The 25,260-nt window shown below is 41.1% G+C and overlaps 1 protein-coding gene and 1 pseudogene across 2 annotated transcripts in view; both read left to right on the top strand.

Annotated features, from left to right (window-relative positions):
- RAB30 (RAB30, member RAS oncogene family) overlaps positions 1-25,260 on the top strand; it is an 80,811-nt gene that overhangs the window by 2,613 nt on the left and 52,938 nt on the right. The window lies entirely within an intron of this gene.
- On the top strand, positions 5,024-12,323 carry LOC112315884 (ADP/ATP translocase 2 pseudogene; annotated as a pseudogene).

Raw genomic sequence — 25,260 nt, 5'->3', positions numbered from 1 at the left:
GCCAGAGGCAACTAGTGTGATAAGCAGATTCAGAAGCTGTCATCCTAGACCTCTTTATCACCACTTTCTCATTTCTGTATTCTTTTCCCAAGATGCTCCCTCTCCCAGCCATACTTTTTAGCATGTTCGGGAGGAGAAATGCTACCTCTCTGACCTTAAATAACTATGCCATTCAAGGATGTCTCAGTTTACATGTTTGCAAAAGGATAATGATCCTTGCCTCTTGGTTTATTTGGCCTCATGTCATAGCCTGCTACGCTCTGGCCCCAGCCTGGTATTCTGACAACAAATATTATTTGAGCAGCTACTATGTTTTAAGGACTATGGGTACATCAGTGAAATGAGACGCTGCTCTTGCCCTCATGGAGTTTATATTCTAATAGGGGAGACAATCGTTAGACAAGTTTTTGCAATTGTGGTGAATGTTACTGACAAAGGGGTTTGTATTACAAGGTGGAATAGGAGTGCCTGACTGTTACTCTCCCCTCACCTGGGGAGTTGGGGGAAGTTTCCTGTAGGAGTGACATTTTAAGAGACTTGAGTGAGTGTAAATACTTTAGGATGTCAATGGGAGGTTCTTGGAGGGGCACAAAGAGGGTTTCTGACAGAGGGAACTGCATGTTCAAAGAACACAGGGAAAAGTGGTGAATATGAGGATTTGAAAGGAGAGCAGTCAGTATATGGGAGAAGGGACCAGAATGAAAAAGAATGAGGCTGGAGAGGTGGGCAGTGTTCTGAGCCACAGGGAATTTTGGCCTTTATCCTAAGAGAATAGGAACTTAGTAAAGGACTTTAATTAACTAGATCAATTACATATGTAGAAAGATATTTAAAACGTCACCATGGCACTTAAGTGGAGAAGAGGTTGGAGAGAATTGGCCAAACTGAATGTGTGAAGACCAAGTAGTAAGTCATTTTTTTTTTTCATCTCTGTAAGTGATGATGGTGGCTGGGATCTAGGGTAGTGGCAGAGGGCTTGAAGAGAAGGGAAAAGATTATAAAGACACGACATTTGATGAGATTGTTGATTGATTGGATGTGGGGATAGGGGGAAGAGAGAATCAAGATGACTTGAGTTTTTCCTTGAGTCACTGGGGGTGCCACCTATGGAGAATGAGAACACTGGATGGGGTCCAGATTTTTGTTGGCTTTTTTCAAGAAGGAGTGACTTGGAGTGACTTTGGGACATGCTGAGTTTGAAGTTCCAGGAAGACATCTAAGACCTTTCTCTCACCCTGCGTGCATGTATGATGCAGCGCAGCGGAATAGAAGAGAGCTCTGGTGAGAGCATTCTAAGACCGGGTCCTACTTATTTATTAGCGGTATGATGTTGGACATGTCATCTTTTTCCTGACCTTTAATTTCCTCATCTGTAAAATATATCTATCCCACGAATGTATCCTGATCACAAGCTATATGTGTACTGTTCCAAGAAGATGACATTGAATAAGGTAGTATTTGCTTTGAGAGAATTTTCTCAGGTGAGAGAGAAAGACAAATAATCACATATAGAAAGGTGTGTAGGTCTTGGTAGGAGAGCATAGTGCGAAGGGAGGCTTTCATTCTTTCCTGGGGGAAGGATAGTATCCACAAAGGGGCTGGCGACCTTTGACCGGAGACAGGAGGCAGAAAGAACTCTCCAGACTGTGTCCCCAGGCACCTAATAGAGTACCTTGCATAAATTAGGGACTCTGTGAATATTTGTTGATTGAGTGAACTAATCTAGGTCACTAAAGGCCCATTCAAAAGCTGGAAATATCCACATGTTGGAAGAGGGTAATTAGTAATGCAGATGTCAACTGCGAAATGCCTTTAACAAATCAATTAACATGTATTCCTGAGACCTGACGCCTTTGAGATGTTTCGTGGATGACTTTTGGGGAAATTCAGAAATATTTCAGATCTGTTTTCCTTTTGATCTGGACTTCCTTTATTCAGATTAGTTTCTTAAAAAATAATTTAATTGTATATAGTTCCTGAAATCAATGGGTCTTAGACTTTTGAATTTTATAGATAAAGTTACAAAAAAATAAGATAAAATGGCGGGGGGCACGAGCTGATGACAATTTTTCTATAGCAAAGATTTTTGAAAATTTGATTGATTGATTGATGAGAGAGAGATTTGTTGTTCACTTATTTATGCATTCTTGTATGTGCCTACCCAGGATCGAACTTGAACCCTTGGCATATTGGGAGGACAGTCTAACCAACTGAGCTACCCAGCCAGGTCATAAAGATGTTTTTTAGTAATGGAAAAGCTACAGTAAAAAAGGAAAAAAACCGTACCTTTTTAAATGTCCCCTTTCACTTTTAACCCATAAAGGACATTTGATAACAAGAGTTGTAAGAAGAGCATAATTTTAAAATAAAGAAATATATATTTAGCTTTATGAAAAATTCTTTACATTTTCCTTATTTTCTCATTTTGTTGAATAATAGTTAAAAGATGACAAACATAAAAATACTTAATAGTATAATAATTTATGGGACCATTGCCCTATGTTCTTGGCTGTGATGAAAATGTGGCCCATCTCCAAATAAGAACATTTCCAAGAATGGAAGAATTTTATATGGACCATAGATATTTTATTTTCAGTTTCTTCCCCGTAGGAATCCAACCTTTAAAATCTAGATAGGCCTCCTCAAGGTTAGTTTAAGGTAGGGGTTCTTAATTTGTCCCTGGAGGATCCATGGAGGGAGACCATGAACCCCTGAGATCATATGTTAGTGTGTGTGTGAGTTCACGTGTGCACACACATCTATCACTACGTGTGTATCCTTGGGCAAGTTACTTAACTTCTTTGAACCTCTGTCTCTTTGCAAGAGTGTTGTCAGGTTTAAATGAGAGACTATGTTCTGAAAGTCTGGTACTATGCCTGGTATATCTGGTGCTCATGGTAGCAGTTCTTAACATTAAATGTATTTATTGTTTTAAATATTTTATTTATTAGCCGATGCTTGCGTAGTGCCCACAGTGACAAAATGAATGGAAGATAACTTAGAGTAACTAGAAAACCTGATGCAACAGAAAGAATACAGCATCGCTGATGCAGAGTTCTTGCCAGAAGTGTTTACCCTAAATCTAATCGTGGCAAAAAAGCAGGCAAATCCAGATTGTGGGACATACTGCAAAACAGCTGGCCTGTGATCTTTGAAAATGCCAACGCCATGAAAGACAAACAGAATGAAATACAACAAAATGTATGGGCGACTGATCTGACAGATTAAAGGAGACCGAAGAGTTGTGACAACCAAATGCAACATGTAACCTTTGATTGGATCCTGGACTTTAAAAAAAGAAGCTGTAAAAGACATTTTGGGGACAGCTGGGGAAATTTTAATGGGAGCAGCTTATTGGACAATCAGTAACAGTGTAAGTTTTTTTGAATGTGATAATGGTACTGTCTGCTTCGCCTGGCATGTTTCTAGGAACGCTACAGCAACGCTAGAGGACGTCAAGGGCTGCTTCAGAAGGTAGTGATTGTCTTGATCACTGCAAGTATTTAACAGTCTGTGTGCTGGAATACCATTTGTTGGGGATATTGTCAGTGATCTCTGTGTCCTTTCTAACTAAGCACGATCCTGTCTATTCTATAAGAAGGCAAACTCGTACAGCTGGCACTCTATCTTTGATGTGACCAGAGGTAGTAATGCAGGCGGAGCTGCAAACTAGCTGTTTCCAAAGTGAAAAGGAAAGCTCAAGAAGGGGCACATAAATATCTACCTTGTTGGTAATTCACTCTCCCAAATGAAAATCTTTATTTTATCGCTTTTGTTTTGTTTTTTTGCAACAGAAACCCCCTGTCCAGAGTCTGACTGTAGCTGAACTGTTCAGACTGAGAAATGGAGAAGGCTGTGGGCGCATCCTTGGTCCCTCCTGGGCAAGCGCCCCCACCCTCAGGGAACAAGGTCCAGCCAGGCCAGGCCAGGAGGGTGAAGGGCCACAGTTGCTGGGTGTTTATATAGAGAGTAGGTTGATCTTATTTTACATGCTTTTGAGTTATTGTTGGAAAACTAATCACAAGGAGTTTCTAAACCAAAAATGACATGTTGTAAAAGAACAATAAATATTGGATCAAACTGGAGCCCCCCCCAAAAATATATACCTTAAATTTGGTTTTTGATTCTAGACAAAAGATTAATCAACACTTATCACAGAAATACACAATGAACTACGTAGGAAAAGTTCCCCTTAATTCCGCCCACAATGATAATCAACTGTTGAGATGTTGATGTGTGTCCCTGTGTCACCTCCCACATAAAAATAATGATATTAATATATAATACACATTGCTTTCTTTCTTTAACTCGTTGTATTTTGGGAATTCATTCCACGTTTTTGCATTTGGCTCTAACCTACCCGTTGTAATGGCCGCTGGCCACTGCTGCAGTGAGCGTTTGAGTAGCATCCCTTTGTAATGGATACTAGGTAGAAATACTAGGTCAGATGGCCTGAACAGTTCCCTTTAATTGTCCCCTGATTTAAATTCTTATAAACAGTCTTTGACAGTGCCATTGCTACGTATCTCTGCCTAGTCCATTAGCCACTTGAGCTAAACTCTCTCACTAAGGGAAGGAAGTTGCCACGGGTGGACAAAATGGCCAAAAATGGAATTTCAGCGTTCCTGCTGTTTTTTGTGATGGTTGCAATAAAGGTTGATATATACATAACACAGAGACCTCCGGAAGAGAGAAGTAAAATACAGTATCCCTGCGTGCGGCCCAGCATGATATTTAAAAGTGAACTGAAAGAATAAAGCCGCCAAGAGTTTTCCGCAGAAAATTCTGCAGGAAATTTTCTTTTCGAGTTACGGTTAACTTCGCTAAAATGTGGACACCATGAAAATAAGCCTCTTCTGCTTACTTCCTCTCCATCTCAGTCCCTTGACACTAAAAAGGGGAATTTAAGCTTCACTTTTAAAATATCTGAAGCAGGTGGTTGAAGGCCTGACTGCTCACCTTTCTGGATATCAATAGAAGCCAATCCTAGGGCAGATTTTTGACATTATTCTGCAGAAAAGGTATGAGTGTAGGAGTAGCCAGCAGTGACTCACTCTGCCCCAGCAGAGACCCCGACGAAGAGATGGTAAGCATCGTGAGCTGTGAATTATTTCCGTTCTTTTAGCCAATTATTTCCATTCTTTTGTGGCTGAGCGGAGCAAACCCAAGTTTGAGTTGTGTGCTAAGTGGGTAATTCATCTACGCTGCAGTTGCTTCATCTATGAAATGGGGATTATTGTAAGGCTCAAATGAGATAACGTGTACTTTTAAAAGATTTTGGCAAGTTTATGTGCACGTAAATACGGGCTGTTGTGGAGGGCTGCTGCCTCTGACTGGGCCAGCTCATATTCATTTCTCCTTTAACAGAAGTTGTAGCCCAAGAGACCTGTGTCTCGTGTTGTGGCTTGTTACTTCTCTAACCAATATTGGTGAGCATACGCCAAATGCAAGGTCCTGTGCTGGGTGTTCTGATAGGGAAGCAAAGCTGGCGCCACCCAGGAGATTTCCTTCTTCCCCACTTTTATTCCAGGAGACTAATATTTTTTAAAGAGAGTCTTCAATAAAAGATGTTTTACAAGGGTGTATTATGTATGCTGTCTTATTTTCTCAGTCCTAGGTGTGGATTTGAGCTCAATTTTCTCCATATAAATGAGGAAACAACTCTTAGTGAGGTTAAGTAACTTTTTTTTTTTTTTTAAAGTTACCTAGCTTAAAAAAATTTTGCAGATGTAGGCCCTAGGTAGATTTTCTGGAACCAAAACCGGTGCTTCTGCAGCTGCTTCCTGTTCTTGCCTTGCCTTCTGACCAAACTATAAATTTCACAAAGGCAGGACAGCCTGGTGGCCTTTACTTTAATGTGGTTCATTTTACCTACAGGCATAGGGATAGGAGCTTTCTAGACCTATTGAGTTAACTGAAACTGATGTGAACTGTCATAGCACCCTCTGGGTGCCAGGTGGTTTACATATTTTATTTGATTTTTCCCCCCAACTTACTTTGAAAATTTGCAAACATAGAAAAATTGCAAAAATATTACAGTGAACACCCCATATACCCTTCATCTAGATTCATTTGCTTTCTTTAACTATACACACACACACACACACACACACACTTTTTTCCTAAACCACTTAAAACTGAGTTGCAGACATCACAACACTTTATCTGTAAGTACTGGAGCATGTATCTCTTAAGAACAAGGGCATTCTTCTGTGTAACCATAATACTTTACATTAAAACAGTAATATTTTCAGATTTTCCCAGTTCCAATGTTGTTGATAACCTTTTTTTTTGAACCCAACATGTAATCAAGCATTACACAAGGTAGCTGTGTCTCTTTAGTTTCCTTTAACATATCTTTTATGACATTGCAATTTTATTTTGTAAATCCTCCCCTGGGGATATGTTTATTGATTTTATTTTTTAGAGAGAGAAGAATGGGGGAAGAAGGGAGGGAGGGAACAAGGGAAGGAGGGAAAGAGAGAGAGCGAGAGAGTTGGAGGGAAACTTCCATGTGAGAGAGAAACATCAATAGATTGCCTCCTATACATGCCCCGACCAGAGATCAAACCTGCAACCTAGGTATGTGCCCGGACCAGGGATTGAACCTGCAACCTTTTGGTGTATGGGACCCCATTCCAACCAACTGAGCCACCCGGCCAGGGAGACATTGAAATTTTGAAGATTCCAAGTCTGTTGCCTTGTTGTAGACTAAAAGTTGGATTTGTCTGATTATTTTCTCACTATTAGTCTCAGGTTAAACATTTGTGGTAAGAATTCCCCATAGGGAATGTTGCACCCTTCCCCTTACATCACAGTAGGTGACACATAATGTTAGTTGTAACATCACTGGTGATGTGAGGCTTGATCATTTGGGTGAGGTGGTATTGCCAGATCTCTGCATTGTAAAAGTACCCTTTTCTGTTTGTAATTAATAACATAATTTATGGGGTGATCCTTTGAGATTGTTTAGATATCGTGTTCCTCAATAACTTTCCTCCAGTGATAAAGATTATCATCTATTCATAATCCTTGCCTAGGTCAATTGGTATCTATTGATGTTTTTCTGTTTGATGAGCTTTCACATCCCTTCTTCTTCTTCTTTTTTTTTTTTGTATCACTTAGACTCTTTTATCCACCCAATGTATTATAATCCATTACCAACCTTATGTCTTCATTTTTTTCAACCTTATGCATTTTGATACACAAATTGTCTCAGATTTGGCCACAGGGTATATATTTGTGTAATTTTGACCCTAAAAGCAACCTAATAAAGTAGGTGAGATTTTGTCCACTTTATAAGTGAGGAAATTAAGGCTCCGAAAGTGCAGGTAATCTTCCCAGAGTCACATAGGTAGTAGAGGAGGCCAGATGCAAACCCAGTTCTGACTGACTATGAAGTTGTTCCTGCTATTCACGCTGCTTCCTGGCAGTCCAAGAGCAGAAGGTCATCTGATGAAACCAAGTTAAAAGCATTGCATCATTGTTGGTAATAGCAAAGGCTTGGAAACAACCTAAGTGTAAATCAGTGGGAAACTGGTTAAATAGATATGTTCACACAAGGGAAAACTATTAAACTACAAATAAGAATTAGGGTATTCTTCAGGTACTAATGTGGAAAGATCTCCAAGGACATATTAAGTGAAAGAAGAAAGGTGGTAGAACAGTGCATATTTTGTGAAAGAAATGGGGCTAAATCCCACATTTCAATGACACCCCTGGAAGGATGTAAAATAACAAAGTGGTTATTGGCATAGGGCAGTAGGAGTGAGTGGTGTGCGTGTGTGTAGTGAGATTTCTTAACATTTACTATTTTACATAATGCTGACTTTTCAAGTAGCTTTATTGAGCTATCATTCACATATCACACAATTCACCCATTTAAAGTGTACAATTCAGTGGTTTTTAGTGTGTTCACAGAATTGTGCAACCACCAGGAGACTACATTTAGAACATTTTCATTATCCCCCAGAGAAGCCCTGTGCTCATTCGAGGTCATCTGCCATCTTCCTCCCCTCAGGGCCCCAGCCCCAGACAGTCTTTTCCATCTCTGTAGATTTGCCTGTTCTGGACATTTCATATAAATTAAAGAATTAGCATAGTCTCTTCAAGGTTCATTGTGTTGTAGCATAGGTTGGTACTCCATTCTTGTTTTATTACCAAATAATATTTTATCGTATGAATATTCCACAGTTTGTTTATTTATTTGTCAGTTGATGGGCATTTGGGTTTTTCCACCTTTTGACTGTTACGAATAATGCTGCTATAAACATTTCATACAGGTATTTAAGTGGGCATTTGTTTTTATTTAATTTACATCTGTATGTAGGAATGCAATTGCTGTGTCAACTGGAAACTTTATGTTTGAACTTTTGAGGAAATGCCAAATTGTTTTCCGAAGCAGCTGCACTATTTTATATTCCCTCCAGCAATTTCGCCACATCCTTGCAAACACTTGTTATTATCTGTCTTTTTTATTATAACCCTTCTAATGGGTATGTCACATTGAGTTTTGAACCATATGAATATATTACCAATGTAATATGTATGCCAAAAATATAATAAAATTAAAAGAGAAAATAGAAAGAAATGACAGCTCAAAAAGAAGTTTCAGATGGCCAGCCGAAGGGTCAAGGTGTGGTGAGATGGCCTTAGCCGTAGGGTTTTCTTTGGACTGGTGTCTTGATGCATATACATTTTCCTCTTCTGTTTTTCCATACCAGCTGACTTTTCCTTCTCCAGTGCTCTCCCAGGTTCATTGCCCAGAGATCTGGGGGCTTTTGAATAGTGTTGCATCCAGTTTTCTTGTTCTTTAGAAGCAGCTCTAGAGACAGAGTGGCTAGTACCATGTTAGTTCTTAAGACCATGGAAGTACCAGGATTCTGTGGGCCATGGTGCCCTCACATTGGTGTCCCCAGTGTGCATGGTGAGGGCATTAGACAAGGTTGCTTTAGTCATTGGTGACTGGTCTCAGAGGTGTGGGGCGCTTTAGAAGAAACCCAAGTATGGGAGGCTACAGACTGGAGTTTGAATCTGTGTTCTGGCATTTTTAAGCTGTGTGATCTTGAGCAAGTTACACCTTCTCTTAGCCTGAGGCTCCTCATCTGCCCTAGAGGAGTCTAGTCTAAAGCGTCTCCTCTGAAGCTACTTATTAATTACAAAGGCGGAGAGAGTGACTTTAGAGTGGAGAAAGGTGGCAGACACCATTTTTACTAATAGATCAAAGTTAATTCCAGTGATGAGACAAATCGACAAATGAAAAGGACATATAACTTGGGCGACATTCCTGCAGAAAATGCATGATCTGAATTTAATCACGAGGAAATATTAGATAAACTCAAATTGAGAAATGTTCTACAAAATAAATGGACCATATTTTTAAAAAATGTCAAGTTCAAGAAAGACAAAGACTGAGAAACAGTTCTAGACTAATGGAGACTAAAGACTCAGAGAAACTAAATGCATCATGTGATCCTGGATTGGACTGGACCAGAGAAGATTTTTTTCTTTTGCTGTAATGGACATTATTTCATGAACTGGTGAAATTTGAATAAGGGTTGAGGTTCGATTATAGTGTAATATCTCTACTAATTTTCTGATTTTGATAATCATACTGTGAAAATATAAGAGAATGTCCTTATTTTAAAGGAAATACCAAGTAATGATAATGTAAAATCCATTTACAGAGAGAGAATGATAAAGCAAGTATGGGAAAATATTAACATTTAGGTAGTCTAGGTAAAGGGTATATATGAATTTCTAGTAATTTCGCTTTTTTTTTCTTTTTTTTTGGTATGTCTGAAGTTAATTCAAAACCGTTAAAAAGGAGTGAGGGGAGAAGCCAATACCTAGAGCTCAGGGTTGTTGTGAGTATTCAAAAGGGCCCCGTGTGTCAAGTCTCAGCATGGTGCCCTTCACCTGGTGGGTCTCGAGGTACATGTGAGCATCCTGGATGGATAAGGCAGCCAGTAGCTCTTAGCCAGTGCTTGGGAGCCAAATTAAAATTGACACATGGCAGATGGTGACCATGTTGTTCTGAATCCAAAATTGGAATTGATGGTCTGACAAAGAGTTTTTTCTTTATTTATAAATTCATTGAATTACCCAGTCTTCCAAAAATATATATATCAAATCTCATTTAGTTAGCCATTTAACAGATCATCTTAATGTAGTGTTAAATTTACATGAAGTCAGGGTTGACCTAGAAAAGTTAGGGGTGGTTTGCTTGGGGCCATATTTGGACCAGCATTAGCATTCAGGCAACTTCCATTTAGCCTTACTTTTCCTTCCCTTCTCTCTCCTCCACCACACAACCAAGTTTCTGATTTTGTCTCAGAGAACCATTTTAATTAGCCATGCCCAGTGTTAATTGTTTTGTCAGACAAAAAGAAACTTAAGAAGCTTTTTCCTCTAATACTTGAAAACTATCTTCTAAGAGCTAACTTTGGAAGGAATGTTTCTGGTCTGGAACATTCAGATAGCAACCTAGAAAGGAATTCACGTCCTAGAGGAACTGGGAGTAGGGTGGGGAGTTCAATTTCCTTTCTGACAGATTGAAACAAATATTTCTGTCTGAAAGAGTAATAAAGATCTATTTCTTTCTTTCATCTTTTTGCTAAAAGCTTTAAAACATGACTGAATAAACTCAAAATAGATTTAGCTAAGGCACCAAAAAAACTTCAAGTAATTCTGATTAAAAAAACATTTATGAGATCTTGGACAGGCTGCCTTGCCAAGTGAGGTGATCCTTAGTATAACATTTAGGTCTGTCCCTTTGAAGTGACAACATTTCTAATTACTAGAGTTGTAACTGTATAGTTCAGGATTCCACATTCAGCACTGGCTGGTGTGGACCAGTGGATTGAGTGCTGGCCTGCAAACCAAAGGGTTGTGGGTTCGATTCCCAGTCAGGGCACACGCCTGGGTTGTGGACCAGGTCCCCAGTAGGGGGTACATGAGAGGCAACCACACATTGATGTTTCTCTCCTTCTCTTCTTTCTCCTTCCCTTCCCCTCTGTCTAAAAAGAAATAAATAAAATCTTTTTTAAAAAATGATTCAGCTTTCAGTAACACCAATCTGGATTCATTGTTACTGCTGTGATAGTGTCTGTTTTGACTACTACTTGCCATAAGCTGTTTGGTCTCAGAATACTGCATGCTTTTTGCTTTTAAAGTTAATCATAGTCAGGAAGCTAAAAGGCATGTTTGTATGCACAGTAAGTGACTTTTATTATATAACTTTATAATAATAATACTGGCAAACAGTTTTTGAGTTTATGTATGATGTGCCAAGCGCTGTGCTACTTTACATAAGTTTACATATAGCATTTAATTGTGGCAAAACCACACGAGGAGAACCTCGGAGTCCCAGTCGGTTATGAGTCCAGTCCTGCAGTTGCCCACTTCTTTCCTTTCAACGTGACAGATGCCGCCGTGTCCTTTGCCAAAGACTTCCTGGCAAGTGGAGTGGCTGTGGCCATCTCCAAGACAGTAGTAGCACCCATTAAGCAGATAAGCAATATAAGGGCGTGATTCATATCCCCAAGGAGCAGGGAGTCCTATCCTTCTGGTGTGGTAACCTGGCCAATGTCATTAGCTACTTCCCCACCCACGCTCTCAACTTTGCCTTCAAAAGTCAGTACAAGCAGATCTTCCTGGGTGGTGAGGACCAGAGAACCCAGTTTTGGCGCTACTTTGCAGAGAACCTGACATCAGGTGGTGCTGCTGGGGCCACCTCATTGTGTTTTGTGTATCCTCTTGATTTTGCCCATCCAGCAACTGATGTGGGCAGAGCTGAAGCTGAAAGGGAAATCAAAAGCCTCAGTGACTGCTTGGTTAAGATCTACAAATCTGATGGGATATAGGGCCTGTACCAAGGCTTTAATATGCCTGTGCAGGGTATTATCATATACTGAGCTGCCTAGTTTGGTATCTATGACTCTGCAAAGGGAATGCTTCCAGTTCCGGAGAATACTCACAACTTCATCAGCTGGGTGATTGCACAGTCCATCACAGCGGTGGCTGGGTTGACTTCTATTTGCTTGACACTGTTTCTTGCTGTATGATGATCCAGTCAGGCTCGAAGAAATTGATATCATGTACAAGGCACACTCGACTACTGGGGCAAGATTGCGTGTGATGAAGGAGGCAAATATTTTTTCAAGCATTCATGGTCCAGTGTTCTCAGAGGCATGTGGTGCTTTTGTGCTTGTCTTGTATGATGAAGTCCAGAAGTTCATATAACTTATTTCCTAGTCTTTCCTGCCCCCACCCCCTATGAACAGACATGTTGTCTATGTGACATACCTTAAACACTTTTTTTATGTAAGCCACAAATCTACATTTTATTTTTTTCCAACTTTTTTTTTATTGTTGTTCAGTTACAGTTGTCTGCATTTTCTCCCCACCCCTCCACCCCACCCCAGCCAAACCCACCTCCTTCCCCCGCCTCCACCCTCCACCTTGGTTTTGTCCCTAAGCATTTTTGACAGACTGTTGACTGTCTCTTTATCAATGGCAACTGTTTACTGGTTGAAAATGGGAAGCAATAATATTCACCTGACCAGTTTTTTTAAAAGCCATTTCCATGATGATGGTGGGGCTCAATTATACTTTTTATTTCAGTCACTCCTGATAAACAGAACGTTTGAAGAAATAAAAAATACCTGAAATTAAAAAAAACAAAAACCACATGAGGAAGTTAAAGCTCTGAGAGCTGAAGTATCGATAACATACGTAAGATCCGATGACCAGTAAGAAGCAGATCCAGGATCAGAAATGAAGACTGTCTTACTGTAAAGCCTGTGCTTTTCTGCTGTGATCCTGCCCTTTTGCAAATTTGTGTGGAAATGATTACTTTTTCACTTTGTGTTTGGAGGAGAGTTCTGTCTTATTTACTTGATAGGTATTTATTGAGTGTCCATCACCTGTCAGGCACCTTGAGAACTGTAGAGATGATTGAGACCTAGTCTTTGCCCTTAAGAAGTTCACACTCAAGTCAAGGAGGTAAAACAGATGCACCCCTGTACACCTATGTTCATAGCAACCTTATTCACAATAGCCAAAAGGTGCCAAAAGGTGTAAGCAACCCAAGTGCCCACCAACAGTTGAATGGACAAGCAAAATATGGTATGTACATACAGTGGAATGTTACTCAGTCTTGAAAAGGAAGGAAATTCTGACACATTCTACAACGTGGATGAACCTTGGACACATTACGCTAAGTGAAATAAATGAGACACAAATGGGCAAACATTGTATAATTCCACTTTCGACACGGTGACTACATAGGTACCTAGAATAGTCAAACTCATAGAAACAGAAATTAGAATGGTTGCTGCCAGGGGCTGGGGTGGTGGAGAAGTGGTTGCTTAATGGGCATAGAGTTTCAGTTTTGCTAAATGAAAAAGTTCTGGAGATTGGTTGTATAACAATGTGAATATACTTAATAGTACTGAACTGTATACTTAAAAATGGTTAAGATGGTAAATTTTATATTATGTATATCTTACCACAAATGAAACTAATTAGTGAAACAGGAAGATCTAATGAAATTATAGGAATTAGAGATGGCTTCCTAGATAGGGTAGATATAGCTGGGCAGTTGGAGATGGGTAAGATTTTGGTGACAATAAGGAAGGTAGGAAGGGCAACCCAGGTGAAGGGAACAGTGAGCAAAGTTATTAAGGCTACTTGGTGCTGCTTTAAGATCCATTTCTAGCAAGGAACAAATCTCCAGGTACATGGCTCTGTAATTATGGGTGTCTCAGTGTTCTTCCATGTGGGCAGAGACTTAAATGCAAAGTCTAAACCATATTCATGAGGTTGTGTTATGCTGGACAGGGACTTATGCATGATTCATTCAGTAAACATGTATTTAGCACACAGTGCTAAATATGCTAGGCACTTGATATATGTTGGTGGATTTAATACCTCCCAACAACTCTGAAGTTATTAATAGTCTCAATTAACAGATGCAGAAATTGTGACTCAGAGATGAAGTAACTTGCCCAAAGTCACATGACTGATAGGTAGCAGGAACAAGACTTTGCTGTGGAGTCCATTCTGTGTCCTCCAGGCTACACTGCCTCCCCCTGGGGGTGAGTGAGAAATGATGTCTCTTTGAACTCACAGTCAAAATGGCATGTGACTGCCACCACTTGTGCTCTTCTTGCTGCTTTTGAGGCTACCTTGGCTGAGTTATCTTACAGCTCTGAGGCTCCTTCCGTATCTGTGAAATGAAGACCTTGTATTAGACCAGATTATTTCTAATATTTTCTCAGATTAGAAACCCTGTTCATCCCTCCTTCCATCCATCCATCAATCCATCCACCCAACACTAATTTATTATCTATTATATACCAGGAGCTGTGCTGGTGGGTACTGGTAATTGAGATTTTGCAGAACACTATTCTTGTCTGAAAGAAGTTGTAACCTAGTGAAGGAGACATAAAATAGATGGTTATTGTACAGTATAGTCATATTGCTGGTAGTGGTGTATACAGAAGACTGGAGCATAGAGGAGGGGTGCCTGACCCTGTCTTGGATAAGAGGATGTCAAGAGGAAATGATTCCAAAAATCAGGAGGATAATAAAGAAGACTACAAGAACCTCATCCTTCCTGTTGTCCCTATGGCCATATTTATTAAATTCAATAAAACATTGGTAAAGTCAGAACTCCTTTTTATTTTAAGCCTTGTGGAAAGTTTAGTCGAATTTGATCGTTGTTAAGTACAGCTATGTGCTGAAGATCCATAAGGTTTGGATTCTCTTTCAGATTAGAGAAAGATTATAAAGTTGCAAAGAGACCTAGGAGTTTTTCTTTCCTTTTCTTTTCTATTCTTTTCTCTCCTCCCTCCCTTCCTCCCTTCTCCTCTCCCCTTTCCTTCCTTCCTTGGAATTTAGGAAGCATCAAGTAGACTAGTAAGAGACCCAAGGGCCCAGAGTTCAACTAAAGTCACAGATGGTTATATATCAAAGAGGCAAGTGAAATAGTGAAGTTATTGGATAATATATGTGATTCTTCCAAAATTACTAAGGGCTGGTAGACTACTAATAATTAGAATGACTAACTATTAGAATTCCAATGCTAAAGAATTGAAGTGAGGTTGAGGGGGAAAACTTAGGAGCTAATATTCATTGAGCAGCTACTGTGTATCAGGCACTGTGCTATGCCCTTTAGATTCATAATTTTGTTTTATCCTCCCCACAGTCCTGTAAGATAGGTGTTCTTATTCTTTACAGATGTAGAAACTGAAGCTTAAAGAGGTTGTAGCTAACTACAGACAGCACAGGTTGTTTAAATCAAAACCTTTGCACTTCACACTACCCCATGTTCCTTCACAATCCTGGGTTTTCTATTTCTGGAGAAACTTCACTGTGGTACAGGGCCTCCCTCTCATCCTTGGAGCCCAGGAAGTAACACTAGTCAGGAAAGTCCAGCTCTTCACATTTTCCACCATGCTGAAGGACAGCTCCCTCCATCTCCTGTGTCTTTCTTCTGAGTTGGTGGATCACCAGCTACCAGGGGTAAATGGCTCTTACTAAAATGTTAATTATTTCCCCCCTTTTTGCCTTTCCCAGACAGTATATGAATGTTTGATTTTGATAATTTGTCTATTACAAATGGCTCATAGAAATCATCTGACACAATGCTGATTGAGACCAGCTAGGTCTACATAGGTGATGCCCTCTCCTTCTCCAACAAAGAGCATCTTCAGCTCATTTGCCCTGGATTCTATCTTTGGAGTCCCAGGAGACCTTGTTGTCTTGCTCTCCAAGGCCTCCAGCTATGACATTCTGACAAAATCTCATGGAGGTCTCAGCACTTCTAACCCATGCCTCAGGCCCCCTCCTCCTCCCTCAAGGCCTCCCTGTGGGCATAAGCTATGGTGTCTTATGTAAGGGAATGTTTTCCCAGCTGGATCTGGAGGCAGGCCAGACATCTATCCCAGGACCTTTAACCCCCCAGAAAGTTCCCACATATGGCTGCATGAAACAAGAAAACTAACCTCCAACATGGGTTCAAGAATTATTGCACTGGGAAAAAGTCTCGTCTAGCCAGGCCATTTCCCAGCCCTGGAACTCCATAGTTTGGGCTACAGTGAAATGGATAGAGGATCTGGGGTTAGGACATTGGACCTCAAGTCTTGGCTGAAGTCACAAATCCTGGGGCCATGAGCACTGGACCTGCCTGAGCCCGTGTTCTCAGCTGTGACAATCTCATCTTCGCACTGTTCTGAGAGTCAGATAACTCAGTGTATAATGCAAAAGTAATTTATAGCAAGCCCGTAGAATATATCACGGATGTTAGTGCTTGTTGTTATAAAACAATTTTGGCTTAATGAGAAACATTTCTGGAAACTGAGCCGGATGCATGCTCTGTCATCACTGGCCCTCAGTTCCTGGCAAACCTTTTTATTGCTCAAGTAGGCATTAATGGCGTCATTCTCCTCTTTGTTTTTGTAGTCTTTTCATTTATAGTCTTATAAATGCTCTCAGAAGCTTTGATGATTCTCGAATATTTATCTTTGAAAACTCTGGTCAGGGTTGTTCAGTTATACCCAGAGCTATTTACCCAAGATTAATTATTTGAATCCTCAGAGCTCTATGTCAATCCATTTCCCAATAAATCATGGGACAGCAGAGCTGGTTATGTATGATAAATGAGGTTTATCTTGCTTGTTAGGGTTCTGTATGATTGAGGACTCCTGAGGATATCCCATAGCAGGTGAACCCTAAGGCTGGGCTATTACAACTTGGTACATGCTTCTGGGAACAGAATGAGAATGGAGAGAGAGTATCTTACTATTAACTGGTCGATGATTTTAGAGCTGGTGGCCCTTGGGAACTGAAGAGCATTTTGTGTATTGCCATCAGTGTGTTAGAATTATGACTGCGTTCTGAGAAATTTTCTAGGTGTTCCCTAAACACTTGGGGATTGTTGCGTACTTCTTTCTTCTTGCCACTTCAAGCGTTTGCAGTTTATTCTTCTTGACTGTGTTCCTCAGAACTCTCTAAGTTGTAAATGAAAGACCCCCAACTCAAACTAGCTTGGACAAAGGGGGAATTTATGGGAAGAACACTGGGGTATTTCATGTAACCATGGAAGGATGGGTGCAGCTGGAACCAAGAAATATTAGAGCACGTAATTGCCCTAACCACTCCCACACTTTGGTGCTTAACACAAAGCTTATTTCTTATTTGCTTGTGTAGCAGTTGAACATGGTGTTTCCCAGTTAGGCCACCCAGGCTCCTTCCATCTTGTGGATCCCTTCTCCTCTAGGTGTCTCAAAGTTCTCTCCTTTTAACCTGCAGGTGGAGAAGGAGATTGAAGGATCTTGTGTGGGAGGTTCTCATGTGCCAGGTCTAGAAGTGGCTTATATCATTTCTGTCCTCATTCCATCAATTACTACTCAGTACATGACCCCACATAATGGTAAAGTAGGCTGAGAAATATGGCCTGTTTGCAGGAAGAAGAAGGTTTGGTGAGCATATAGCTCGTTTGAGTCACAAAGGGAATCAAATGATGTTAAGATTCTGTTTCTTGCTATTGCTTCTCTCCTGCACATCAGGGAGCATGGCCACGATTATTCCTGAACTTTTTTTTTTTTAACTTATTGGTTTTTGAGAGAGAGAGAGGAGGGGGAAGAGAGAGGGAGAGAGGAGAGAGACAGAGACAGATTTGTTGTTTCACTTATTTATGCATTCATTAGTTGATTCGTATTTGTGCACTGACTGGGGATCAGCCCTGCAACCTGGGCATTCCTGAACTCTTAATCTCACTGTTGTTAGCAGCAGAGACAACTGGCATATACTTACTGGCTCCTGATAAAAATTCTCAGAGTAAGGATTGGCTCAGTTTGGGTCATGTGACCACTCTTGAACCAATCAGTGGTGGGCAAAAGGGCAGGGTCATTTAGTGTAGACTTGGCCACTGAGAGCCCCACTGGGGCTGCTCTTAGAGAGGAGGAATCGTTGTGAGACAGCCACCCCACTTGCCAGCCACTAAAAAGGCCTAACCTCTCCTTTTGTTTCTACTCTTGTGGAAAATTCAGTGCAGTTTTACAGTCATCTTTCCAATCCTTCTTACCACAGCTAAATCAAACGGTTATATTTCACTGAATCCATGCCTTCATCATTTGGAAAATGTATGACTATTCTGTGTACCACTGACAAAGAAAATAAGGTTCCAACAAAACTACAGTGGTCCCTCCGTACTCGCCGTTAATTTGTTCCTGACCTGATGAGTGCTGAAACTGACAAGTACTCAGCAAACTTTCCCCATAGGAAATAATGTAGTTAGAAATAATTCATGAAAGTTCCCCAGAACTTTCACATTTTACTGGGCTAATATTAAGTAATGATGTTGTTTTGTAATACAGAACCTTAAGACTAAACAGACATGGATAAAAAGCAATTAATTGCATAAAAATAAAATAAAATTTAACTTCACTTTACCTATACTGAAAGGTATTCCTGGCATCATGGGATGGTGGAGAGGTAGAGAAGGAGGAGGAGAAGGGTTAATTGTTGCAGGAGGAGTCCTCTTCCAAGACAATTTCCAGCAATTTCTCAGGGGTTTCTTCTGTTTTCTGTCTCTTGTCTTCACTGAACACTGTTGGAGACTCAGATTTAGGCAATTTCACTCAAAACCTATCAACAGAAACTTGTTTCTGTCTGTTTCAAAATGTTTCTAAAGTATGACACTGTTCATTGAACAGGTCCACATTCGGGCTGCTTGCTAGAGCTTTGGGTGATGTTTTTCCACCAAGTTTTGAACCCATTTACTGCACATTTCTTTTATCAGTGCAGTAGACACTCCTCCCTTCCCTCCTCCTCACCTGGAGAAAGGTCCTCAGCCACTCTCTGTTGCTGCTCCTGTTGAAGTTCCTGCAGCTCCTCAGTGCTGAGCTCTGCTCTGTGTGCCCCTCCGCTAACTCTTCGACATCTTCAGCATTGACCTCCAGGCCCATGGACTTGCCCAGAGACACAATATGGTCCACTGTTGGGCTACCAGGATCATCCACAAAGCCTTCAAAGTCCCTTGGAATTATAGCTTCTGGCCACAATTTCTTGCAGGCAGAGTTCATGGACTTGTAAGAAACTTCACGCCAGGCCTCATCTGTGAGAGTAACAGTGGAGGATATTAAAATGGTCTGTCTAGAACTCTCTGGTTGTCAAATGCGTATCCGAGGTTACTTCAGAACACCTCTGGAAAAGGACCTTCATAGAGTGTTTTGAAGTTGGAAACGACCTGCAGGTCCAGGTCCGGGGCCTGGAGCAGAGGAGTTGTGTTAGGGGGCAGGAACTTCACAGTTATGAAACTGAACTCCCAGTAAGTCGTCTTCTGAGCCTGGAGGGTGAGCAGGAGCACTGTCCATAATTAACAAAGCCCTCAGAGGCAGTTTGTTTCCCTGCAAGTATTTTTTCGCACTGGGGCCCAAAACTTCATTTATCCACTCTGTAAAGAACTGCCTTATCATCCAAGCTTTAGTATTGGCCCTCCATGTCACACTTAACTTGCTTTTTATCACATTCTCTCTCTTTTGAAAATTCACAGGTTTTCACTGTGATGAACCAGTAGAGGCTTAAGTTTTAACCCCACTAGCATTCCCACACAACAATAGAGTTACCTTGTCCTTCATCGGCTTGTGCCCTGGCAATGCCTTCTCTTGAGTGATGTAGGATCCGTTAGGCATTTACTTCCAGAACAAACCAGTCTGGTCGCAGTTAAGCATTTGTTGGGTTATAAAAGCCTCAGCCTCTACATAATCCCTAAACTCGTTCAGTAGCTTCTTTGTTGGCACTGGCTGCCTCTCCATGCCTCACCACACTAGGAATGCCAGTTCCCTTTTTAAACTTATTGAACCATCCATGACTGACTTTAAACACTGACTTTAAAGCGCTCTCATCACTCATACCAGGCTTGTCTTTTAAGAGATCAGCATGCAATCGCCTAGCTTTCATGAAAATTATTGCCTCAGAAATGCTGTCAACTGCTGTTTTTCATTAATCCACATGTAAAGCAATTTTTCAGCTTTTTCCATTGTCTGTGAACGTTGCTTACTCACACACTTTACACCTTTAGCAACACTTGCTGCTTTAATTGCTTCCTTATTTCTATACTATCACTATCGTCGATACAGTTTTACTTAGCATCTAGAACATGAGTGATATCAGTCACACCTACACCACTCTCATACTTAGCTACGATCTCGTTTTTCTTTCTAATTGTGGGTCTTATGAACTACATTTTAGGGTTAGTAGTATCACTCTTAACCTTTTTGCGACCCATGATTAGCACTTAAAATGCACAAAAGTACAGGACAGTAACAGCAAATGTGTGCGGATTCTGCATTGTTCACAAGCTGCTGTGACACTTGACACATTGACCTTTGTTTCATTGCGAGAGGGATGCCCAGCGGTGAGCAAGTGACAAGTGATGAAGCATTTTCTCTTGCGGGGCAGTGTTTTGACTCATGCAAGTTCTAGCACGTGTGACAAATCTGGAGCAAGTGCCAAGTGCTGAAACATTTTTTTCTCATCAAAATGTGACCAGTACAGCCTGTGACGAGTTCCGAAGCTGATGAGTTCTGAGGTGTGACTATGTTACACAATACCAAGATGCCCTCCATTGTAAAATGCACCCTAATTTCCAAGCTGCCAAAATGTAAGAAAAAATGTTTTTAGAACTAATGAAAGATGATATTTATTACTCCACAACCAAGCTCTATACTTTCATGTTTCAGTACCACTGCTCTTTTTTTCTTTAGTCCATCCATTAATTGAAAACACATTTATAGGCCAGGTAACAATGAATGATTCATTTTCTGCCCTTAAATGCTTGCCACCTCTCCCCCTTTTCCATCCGGTGTTACGTAGTGCCTGCTGCATGCCAGGCAGTCTGTTGGACACTGAGTGCTCAAGAAGGAATAAGATGCGTCCCTGTCCTCAGGGACTTATGGCCTGGGGTCCTAGAAGCAGTGGGGTATGGGGACACAGTCATAGAAACAAATGAATAAATAAAGGGCCGCAGATTCTGTTATTAAAGTCCTTACAGGGTACATTGGGCCCCCAAAGTAGAGGGCATGGTCAATTCTGCTTTGAGGCGTGAGAATGGTTGTGCTATGTTTACCAAGATGAATGTACACTGTTAAAAAAATAAATAGTAGTCTAATTTGAGTATTAGTATGCAATTTCCCCACATATACTTGATAATAATAGGTAGGCCAATGTGTTTTTCAACACTTATTTGAATCACCTCAAACTTCCTATTAAACTTCACATTCAAAAGGCACATGTGAGTCTCCTCTTTGTGTAAATATTAATAGTCTGCGATGCCTTGTATAGAGACTAAGTAAGTGGATAGCAGTTTTATCTTGTGGTGGTGGCAGTCTGCGTTTCTGTACATTAACTACCTAGACTCCTTCCAGAGAATCTTTTTCACTGAGTGGTGATTTTTCAGGCCCTAGGTGGCTGCTCTGGATCACATGCTCTGCAGAAGAGCAGGAGCCGCCAAGTAGGGCTGGTGCAGGCTCAGGGCCGTGTTCTGTCCATGAAGCGGGGATGGCAGTGGTAGGATTGGGAGAAAATGTGGTGAGGCTGTGTGGACCAGGGAGCAGAGGACAGCCGTTGTTGGCCTCTTCCTCAGACAGTCCCAGAATCCAACACTATAACCTGAGTGCAGGATCCTTATCTTCCAAGCAAAGATTGTCCTTATCCTTCAGCTAAGATTAAACTTGTTTTTATTCACTTAAAACACATGAAAACAACAAGACTCTGGGAAGTGAAGGGAATTTTCTGAGGTTCATACAGACCTTAGCAGAGGGCCAGCATCTGTTTGTCCATTCTGGCTTAGAAAACGCTTACCTAATGAGTCAGGAAGACAAATGCAAACTTTATTCTCTTCCCTGGTTTATGAAGAACCTGGAAGAAACCATTGAGATAGACAGGATTTTTTTTTCAACCTTCCAGATCAGTGCTTCTGGAGCATGGTGCCTGGGGCTGGGGGTGGGGGGTGACATGTGTGAATCCAACTCACTACTGGGCATGGGGGCCTTCTGGCTTCTGGTCAGTTGAGAGGAGGGAGAGTCCAAGTAGCTTCATTAGAGGAAAGTAAAGAGGGCAGAATCTCTAGGTCAACTTTGAAATTTCTAAGGACCGTCCGACAAAGTGTGAGGTTGGGGTGTGCTGTACTTGTCCTACTGGAGATGCTTGATTGAGGGATGGCAGAAAAGCATCCCTAGCCCCTGTTGGGAGAATGCCTTGCAGGCACACAGAATAAGGAAGAGCAAAGGGAAGGGGGGAAAAGAAAGAGAAACTCATCCTTTGGAATCAGCAAAAGGTATATCCTTAGCAGTGATTTATGGGTGTACAGAGGAGGAACATTAAAAGAGCAATTACTGGCTGTTTATTCGGGAGAAGTATGTGTAGTGAGAGCGGAGGCAGGGAGCTTTGTTTTCTATTTCACCTGCTCCAACTTCCATTAGTGTTAATAGGATCATATATTCTAGTCTTTCTTTGGCTTGCTGCCCTGACATAACTGTTTGCAGTCCTTGTTTTGGTATTATACATTCTTAACAACAGAGGGAAGAAACAATGTTCTGTGCTATATTATTCTGTATGCCTTACTGTAGGTGGGATTTATTCCCTTGGGTCCGTGGCTATTAAGATAATCTGTTCAGATGATCTGTGTTTCTGATAGCTATTTCTAGACAGCCTTATAATTTGCCCAAGGGGTGTTTGTTCAGGGGATGGCTAAATGTCTTTTTTATTTGGTGGAACAAGGTGAGTCTTAACCCTGGTTATCTGAGCTCCAGGCTGGTACAGGGGCCACTGTCATCCAAAGGGCCAGCAGAGCCACGTGTTCCCCTTGTTGTGGGGAGTCGATCCTGGGGGCATTTATAGGAGGTCATTTGATACACGTGGACCCTCTTGGTGGGGGACTTAGTTCTTAGGGTCACTGCTGCAGAGCCCATTTACTCAATAACACATAACAACTGAGCTCCTGCTGTGCCTCGAGTATTGCTTCCCTCTTGGGGAATACTCTCTGCAAAGAGCCGGAATCGGACTGTTAAGGAACCAGCAGTCTGAAGGAACCTCAGTGGCAATCTAATCAAGGGCAGCGAGCTTTTTCTGTAAAGGACAAGGGAGTAAGTATATTCATTTTAGGGGACCACAGTTTCTGATGTATATTATTCTTTGTTTGCTTTTACATTTAAATATGTGAAAATTACTTGAAACTTGGGGGTGGGGCACAAAGGCTGGATTTGGTCCATGAGCCATAGTTGCATACTTTGCCAACCCTGATCTAATCCATTCCCCTCGTTTTTTTTAATAAAAGGGGAAACGGGGAGCCAGAGGGTGAAATGATTCCCCCCACTCGTTACCTTTCCCGCTCCCCCATGGTCACACAGCTAGTTCTTGCCATTGTTGGATTGGTGACCCTTAGGAAAGGATCCCCGAAGTGCCTAGTCATTTTGCAGATGTATAGTTTTGGTCTTGGGGAAGTAGGAATTTTAGTCTGTTTTTAAATTATTAGGTGCCTACCACGTTCTAGGCACTGTGCTTTGGATTGAGGATGCAAAGTTAGCACAACAAAGTCCCGGGCCTCAACCAGCTTAGCTGTAGGTGCAGGCAGATAAGAGGCCGTGTGGAAAGTCGCATATGGAGACAAGTAGTGGGTGCTGTGAGGCACAGGAAGGCACTCCTGCTGTATGTGGGATGCTCCTGTGGGGAGTGAATGAATCCATTCATTCTTTATGCCTCTCCCACTTGTGTTTTGGATGCCACTGTCTGGACTAAAGGAAGGGGACAGGGTCCTGGCGTCTTCCCCACTTGCTTGTTTTTCTCTTTGGGGACTCATACCTCATGTATAGTCTATGTATGCATGGGTGGGTTATGAAATTAAAGGAACTAAAGTGAAAAAAGAGTCAGACCCTCACTAGAGACAGATGACTGATTTGGCACTTGCTTTGTTGTACTGGTTTATTTAAGCAGGGGCCCCGAGACACATCTGAAATCATGTAATGTCAATCATAGAGCCTTTTAATATTCTAGAGCTGGAAGGACTTCAGAGATCACTTAGCTATATACCCTTTCATTTAACAGATAAAGAACACAAGGCCCAAAGATGTTAAATTTCTGGGTCACACAATTAATTCATAGAATCTTAGTGCTGCAAAGGACCTTAAATGATATCTAGTAAAATCATCCAGATAATAATAAAGAATAATAATCACAGCCAATATTTATTGAAAGTTTATTGACATAGCCCTGTCCAGATAGCTCATTTGGTTAGAGCATTGTCCTGATATACCAAGATTGCAGGTTCGATCCTAGGTCAGGGCACATACAAGAATCAACAAATGAATGCATAAGTAAGTGGACCAACAAATCAATTTATTTCTCTCTCTCTCTACCCCCCTTCTCTCCCCTCCCCACTCTTTCTCTCTAAAATAAATAAATAGAAAAGAAAGTTTATTGACATGTGCAGTAATATATATTACCTCGTTTAACTCTGACAGTAACCCAATATAATAGGTATAATTACCATCCTCATTTTGCAGCTGAGGAAACTAAACTTGAACAGGTTAAGTAAAATTTGCCCAAAGTCACCCAGCCAATAAGTGGTAGAGCCAGGATTCAAATTCAGGCTCAAATGTTTAACCTGTTCAGAAACCTTTACTCCCACTTGCCTAAGTGTTGGGCCTGTGCTTCTTCATTAGCTTATGAGCTTCTGTGAGCAGGGCGCACGTCCCCTTCGTGTGTGTTTCCCCATTCTTGGATTGGCATGTAAAATTTGCTCAACAGATATTTGTCCAGTGAATGAATCAATGAATCAGTGAATCAAATTGTACTTTAAGCAGTTAACAGTTTTATTGACAAGTGAATGGGAACTCAGTGGCTGAGCTAGACCTATGCCCAGGTCTGTTGATGTCTCATCCTTTCACCAGCTGCATGCACTAGCATGCAGATGTGAGCCAGAAAAGCCTATTGCTCTGCAGCTGTCTTTACAGTGTCACTGAACAGTTTGAGAATGAACGTCCACAGAAGAATTCTTTTTGAATATCAAAGGTTCCTTGAAGATGTGACCGCCTAGTTGGCTTCTCTGAATCTGGTGAAGTTTCAGAAGTAGAGGCAACTGGAAGATTCTCTCTGCATGTGGTGCCTTCTTCTTCTTCTTTTTTTTTTTTGGAACCACCATTTAATTTAAAGTTGTATTATAGTTTCAAACTATAATGTGAGGCATCCTGGGGT

Source organism: Desmodus rotundus, chromosome 5, assembly GCF_022682495.2.
Source record: "Desmodus rotundus isolate HL8 chromosome 5, HLdesRot8A.1, whole genome shotgun sequence".
In the NCBI taxonomy this organism is placed as follows: Eukaryota; Metazoa; Chordata; class Mammalia; order Chiroptera; family Phyllostomidae; genus Desmodus; species Desmodus rotundus.
This window is presented reverse-complemented; position numbering and strand designations above follow the sequence as displayed.